The 7,278-nt window shown below is 31.3% G+C and overlaps 1 non-coding gene across 1 annotated transcript; it reads right to left on the reverse strand.

Moving 5' to 3' along the window:
* Window positions 1–236: 236 nt before the first annotated feature.
* TRNAL-CAA (transfer RNA leucine (anticodon CAA)) lies at window positions 237–320 on the reverse strand. The gene has a single exon. It is a non-coding gene; the product is annotated as a tRNA-Leu (tRNA).
* Between the last annotated feature and the right edge of the window lie 6,958 nt (window positions 321–7,278).

Below are 7,278 nucleotides of genomic sequence, written 5' to 3' on the forward strand. Positions count from 1 at the left end.
GATTGGTGATTTAGCTATTTCAATTAAATTTGCTTAAGTTTGTACTTTATCTATTTCAATTCTTAACCAAAAGAGATTCATTTTGCAAAGATGCAATGACAATATTAGTTCAAGTAACAATAAGTGGTAGACAGAAAAAGGAAAATACTAAGCAAAGGAAGTGTTGTAAATATCATTTATGTTTTTTAAAGCCAGTTCAATTGTGAAAATAATTCAACAAAAATTAAGGGGAAAAATGTCAGAAGTGGGATTTGAACCCACGCCCTCTTACGAAGACCAGAACTTGAGTCTGGCGCCTTAGACCACTCGGCCATCCTGACAATTGTGAACACACTGTCTTCATTTTATATTATATAAGCACCTATTTGGATTTTGGACTATCCAACTACAAAAAATTAACGTTAAAAACTTTTGATATAATAAATAAATAAACAAAATTTATGTCACATTAACCAAGATAAGAAATATTCCTTCTCTTTCTTCCTTCTAAAATAATATGATTCTAGTAATAATTTGTCTATAAATGTGCAATTTTTCTCATCTTGTATTGGCAATAATTCCTTGGGGGTTATTTGATTCGGAATAAATTAAGTTATTTTGGATTACGTGATTATTATTTATTTAATATGAGATAAATAATGACACGCTCCGAGCATATTCTAGACGTGGCCGGCGCTAAAACCCATTTTTGATCCCAACCAAATTTTTGGTCTCACTTACTGCTAACTAGAAGACTGAATATCTTATGTGGAAGCTTTTTAAAAAATGAGCATCATAATGATTTAAACAAACATAGATCATCTCAACAACTTTATCTAAAAGTATTAATAATAATAGTAATAATAAATGAGTTTGAGCACATCAGAAAACCACGACTCGACTAACTCATCTAACTTATCTATGAAGCCTCTAATAACCTGAGGATAGGTGTAGGGACAAAATCCTTGACTATCTGAATACTCTACTAGCAATGTCTACTAAATACTGAATAAATTAGATAAACTGGAGCCCTCTGAAAGTAAGGAGGTCTTACCAAATGTTAATAGGAAAAGGTCCTAAAGAAGCATCTCTTATTGATCCTGAATACATGAATCTACATCATTCAAAGATATAGTGTCAAATGACGTCAATACATGAAATGTAGGGTATGTAAAACAACTGAATGAAACAAGTGGTAAACTAAACTGAAAGAGTAAATCTAAAGGTAAACTTTAAAATAGTCAACTGAAAAGTAAAGAATGCATGTGTACTTTAACAACCAAGTTTTACATGTTAATATATATGCAATAGTAGCAAATATTGAAAATAATATGATTTACTTTTCTTTGAGAGTTTATCTAACCAATAACCATCACTTTGAGCATTATGATGATATAACGTCTTGCCACGTTGTCAGAGTCATGCTATATTTTGCCACAGTAAAGTGTTGCTCCTAATTACACACGCAAGTATACGTGGTCGCACAAATAATATAGTGGCTCTAAAAGATCCCGATTATCGAATCCAAAGGATTTGTTGATTAACTATTTTACTAAATTATACTAGTCTAATTATTTACTCAGGTATGCCAAAAGATTTTAATTTGTATTTAATTATTAAGAATGAAATAAAAAAAATTACTTACAATGGTTGGCAAATTTCAGGGTTGCAACATGCTTAAGGTTTCATGTATCACATCTCATATAATGAATTAACTACGGTTATCAAATTACTGATTTATAGGGTTGATTTTATGATCATGATCTCCTGACTTTTAATCACCTACTCCATTAGACTGTCTAACTACATCATTGAGCAGGTATAGACAGACTCAATTAGTGATCATTTATATTCCATATTGTTTCGTAACCAAGTTCGGTGTTTGTCCGTGTGTCAATCCTGAATACAAATTTGAACAAGTGATATGCAAGAGAGTTCGAGCTCTTTGTATTTTTTGGTCTATCTACCTTTCCATCTCTTGAGTTCAAGAGTAGACAATATATTTATTTCTATGGTGATCAAACACGAAATACTAAAACAAGAATACAAAAGTAATTAAAGTGATAACCAACATTAATTTAAAATAATCGGCGTTGAACAATTACCCGCAGTTGAAGCCCCAGAACAAGGGTCTTTAGCTACTAATGTCTAAGAAGAAGAAGAAGTAGTAGTAGTATTACGGCTACAAAGTATGATAAAGAAGTTCTTCTTCACAAAATATCTCTAGGAGAAGAAGAAGAAGAAGAAGAAGAAGTAGTAGTAGTATTACGGCTACAAAGTATGATAAAGAAGTTCTTCTTCACAAAATATCTCTAGGAGAAGAAGAAGAAGAAGAAGTAGTAGTAGTAGTAGTATTACGGCTACAAAGTATGATAAAGAAGTTCTTCTTCACAAAATATCTCTAGGAGAAGAAGAAGAAGAAGTAGTAGTAGTATTACGGCTACAAAGTATGATAAAGAAGTTCTTCTTCACAAAATATCTCTAGGAGAAGAAGAAGAAGAAGTAGTAGTAGTATTACGGCTACAAAGTATGATAAAGAAGTTCTTCTTCACAAAATATCTCTAGGAGAAGAAGAAGAAGAAGTAGTAGTAGTATTACGGCTACAAAGTATGATAAAGAAGTTCTTCTTCACAAAATATCTCTAGGATCCTATTTATAGAGTTTAGGAAAAAATTATTCCATTTCTAGTCCAATTAGGAATCCTAAATCAACTAAAATTTGTCTAGAAAGTTGGGGTTGGCATGGGGCAACGCGCCACCATAGCGCCAGGACTGTTGGGGCGGCGCGCTAGTAGTACGCCAGAACTTGGCTCTAGTAGTTTAGGCCCTGGCGCGGCACGCTAAGGCTGCTCCAGGTGTATTTTTCTTCACGCTCATTTTCCCTTCGCTTTCGTCGCCTCTTATTTAGTTCATACTTCATTAGAAATCCCTGCATATGCTAATCATGTAGGCTAATGCGCATTCACTGCAATACTTAATCAAAACACAACAATTATCATCAAGAAGATCCTTGAAACATAAGGCACATGCAGGTAAATCATAGTACATAGGCATATAAATACACTTAAGATCATAAATGATGAACTTAACTAATGGATCCAATCTCTGAGTCTTTACCAGAGACTTTATGAGGAATCGTCCGAATCAACTGCACAGTCCTATCCTATGTTGGTTGCATGGTTATTGGGTTTGGATTGTATAACTCTTACCCAACTTGGTTTTCACTACTACTCCCAAAACAATGCAATAATGCTCTATAACTGTATTTTGTCCCATTTAGGGAAAAGTCCACCGCCTTGAATTAATACTAAAAAATGCTTCTTTATAATTGTACTGAACTTGCTTTACAAGCCTATGCTTTTATGAAAAATTGATGGTACTTTCTTAAAATGAAGATATGCTTTCTTTAAAGCTAACTATGCTTTTCTTTCTGAAAATAATGCACTTGAAGCAAGTAATTTATGCTTTCTTGAAACTCTTTGTGAAATACTACTTTAAGAGCTTGTTCGACATTACTGCTAAAAACTGCTTATTTTTAGAAGTGTTTTCTTTTAAAAATAGCTTTTCAAAAAAGTGCTTTTAAAAAAAAAGCAATTTGTGTTTGGCAAATTCATTTGAAAAGTGCTTTTGATAAGTAACTTGTGTTTGGCTAATTTTTTTTAAAATGATTCTTTTGAGAGTAAAATTACGAATAAGACAAGTATCAATGTGCTTTTAATAGTAATATTATTTTATAGAGAAGCTATTTCAAACATCTAATACATAAACTTTAATTACATTTTAATTTAGTTATTTAAAATGTACATATTCAAATTTTCAATCAATATTGTACATAGATAAATATTGTTGAAAAATATTGAAAAGAGGGAATTTTTTGTTATTTGCTACCTATTTTCTTGGATTCAATCTTAGGTATTATCTTTTTTTTTTGGGTTATAATACTCTAAAATCTTAAACATTTTAAATTAAAATAAAATAATACATAAATTAAGAAAATAAAAATTTGTTATTTGTTACTTTTTTGGGAGGGTCTAAATCTTTAATGTTACTTTTTCTCTCTTTTTTTTAATCCTACAAAAATATTGTTGTTTTAAAATAATACGTAAAGTAATATATACAATATAAAATATAAATAATAATAATATAAAACATAAAAAAATCATTATACAAAAATAAAAAAATAAAATTCTTGAATGAAAATTAATCGAACATGAGATATGTTAATTAATTAATAAGGGATATATTGATAAATATGTATATGTGTAAGGGATATCTAGTCTTAAACAAATAATTTTTTGCTTTTGTTTATGTTTTTTTTTAAAAACAATTTTTTTGGCTTCTTCCCAACAACAGAAGAACTGCTTATGCTTCCATTAAAAAGAAGTTTTAAGAATTTTCCTAACACTTAATTTTTTTCAAAATAAGTGTTTTTTTTCCTAAAAAAAAGTACTTCTGACCTCCCATCAGTTATGTCAAACAGACTCTTAAAACTTAAAATTCACCTTACTCATGAAAAGAATGCATAAGAGAGACTATGTCAAGATTTTTAAATAACTCTCAGCTAAAAAAAGATTCATGTGCAATATTAAGTATGAATAATAATCAAAGATCATCAATAATGTGAAATAATGAAATCTCTATAATGAATTCAAGAATCAATAATAGGAATATAGATAAAATTTCGAACATATTGAATTTTGGGATAAAAATCCTAGTTTTGATTTTGCTAGTTAAAATTGCAAATATAGGGAGAGAAAAAACTTAATCTCTTACTATGATTGTTTTACATACCTGGGTGAATAAGAGTTCTTGAAGAAAACTTGATTGAGAAACTTGAAACCCTAGGTTTGCTCTTGATTTTTGCTCAAAGTTTGGGGAGAAAGATATGAGAATATAATGAGATAATATTATGATATAATCCCAATTAGGTACCAAAACGCTGAGGTTAAGGCTTATAAAAAATGGAAAAAGACTAAGATAACCCCACTTAAAAATCTGTCGGAACATTCCACGAGGGCAAACCACGACCCGTGGTTGGATCTACGAATCGAGGATTCCTTCTGTGGCATCCATGACAAAAATTGAGCCTTCGAAGTTCATTCCACAAGCCCAAATTATGTTCTGTGGTTTGATCTACGAATCGTGATTTGTATCCATAAAAATAATACAAAATTGACTTTTTGAAGTTCATATCACGAGCTCATTCTACGATTCGTAGATTGATCCACGACCACTAGGTTGGGTATATGGAAATCAGGCCGAAAAATCAGTCTCTAAAATTTAATTCACGAGCTCAATCTATGATACATAGTTCAATTTATGGCCAGTAGACTGGACTCATGAAAATCATGTCTAAAAATTTTGTTGAGAGTGTCTATAGTAAAATGGTCATAACTTTTTACTCCGAACTTGGATTGATGTAAAATTGGTGACATTTAAAGAAAATTTATAGACCTTTAATTTAATATTAATGTGCCACCCAACTCTTTGTATTATGAGAGATATGATCATTTTAAGTTGATCCTTGTAGGAACTCATGTGAAAGTCTAGCCGGTAGGAAAGTTATGAACTCGACTTAGTGTTAGAGGTCTCTTATAACCTTAAACCACTGATACACTCTCTACACTAAAGAATGGACCTTAACACACATGTACATGTAAGACATCGTCCGGTCCAAACTTATATACTTACGACTAATGCTTCGAATACTTAGAGTAAAATTTGTGAAGGGTTACAAATAATATCAAAAACATTTATAAATTTATGTCGCTAATAATTAATAATTCATAATCAAACACTGAATAAATGTAACAGAAAGGGATAAAAAAATATCATTAATGTATAAGAATTAATTAAAAATTTCATCTTTCCACCTATCACATTAGATATGTCCCTCATCTCACCCTGTGGTGTAGCCACAGCCAACCTAGGGTGTCCAATTGGACACCATTCGTTGGAAAATTACGTTGTATATATGTCAAATTCTACATTTAAAGGATATATATTTAAAGTTGGACACCCTTAACAAAAGTTATGCCTTTGGCGCAGTGGTAATATGTGTTTATTTGAATGAAGGAGTTTCGGATTTGAACCCAAAATATCACAATATTTTATTTTGACAGCCACACACCATTATTTTTTATTCAATGCTTTACTATTTTTTAATGCATCATACCAAGCGAACCCTTACCTTAAATCAACCAACAAACAATACAAAGACATAAAGTCACCACTGAAGTTATCTCAAATTTTAAAAAAGATACCTTAACTTTGTGGGTGTCCTATTTCCCATTGAACAATTTAAGAGTGTTATAAATATCTCACTTTTCACCCAACCTCAATTGAAAGAAAAGAAGTGCAATCACACACCAATTGTTGTTTGCCACGTATTAAATTTTTAGTTTCATTTACATTTTTTCTATTTTTATTAACTTTATTTTCATTGTTTCCCTCTTTGTTCTTCAATCTTCATTACTCAAATCCTTTGTTCTTTGTTGTAAATCCTCCAAAAGTAGCTGCCATTGTCGCCTTCAACATAGCCTCCATGATGCTTCCCTGTTACAACTCTATTTCCGCCACTAAATCATCTCTAAAAAAAAATCAATTCAACTCTCAACTTACTAAAGCAAGATAATGGAGTTCTATATTCAGACCAAAAATAAGAATAAAAATGAAATTTCATAGTACTCTCTAATCAATGGAGTTCACATATTATTTTATTTTTTAAAAAAAAAGGGGATAAAAGAAGAAAAAGAAACAAAGAAAAGCAAGAGACAAGAAAAAAAGTGATAAAAATGGATGAAGTAAATGTATCTTCTAAGTTGAAGAAGATGAAGAAAAGGTAATTGAGTTTTTGAATTTGGGTGAAGAAGATAATGGAAAAGAATGAATTCATCAAAAAGAGAGCACCAACGTTGAGCTTGCTTTGGAAAAAAAAATTGAAATCGATTTTAGGGTTACCAACGACTCTTTTCTCTTTAAATTTGGGGAAGATGACGTAAATTAATTAAATAATTAATAATTGTCACGCCCCAAATTCGAGGGGCGCAACTGGCTCCTAATGCCAAAACTCAGGCCCGAGCCGACCCTGCTGCTGAACCATTTGCTACTAGAGCATGGCAGCCACACGCAATCAAGAAATCAAACAAGTATATCTCGGCTTAAAACTAAGTCATCGGCCGGCAAGGCCCCTATCAACTGATCTATAAAAGAAACATCTACTCCCAGGAGATCATATAAATAAATAGTCAACTAGCACAGAAGTCCTGATTGGGCCGTCGAGGCCACCATGATATCTATA

The sequence above is a fragment of the Solanum tuberosum genome, unplaced genomic scaffold, assembly GCF_000226075.1.
Source record: "Solanum tuberosum cultivar DM 1-3 516 R44 unplaced genomic scaffold, SolTub_3.0 scf00219, whole genome shotgun sequence".
Classification (NCBI taxonomy): Eukaryota; Viridiplantae; Streptophyta; class Magnoliopsida; order Solanales; family Solanaceae; genus Solanum; species Solanum tuberosum.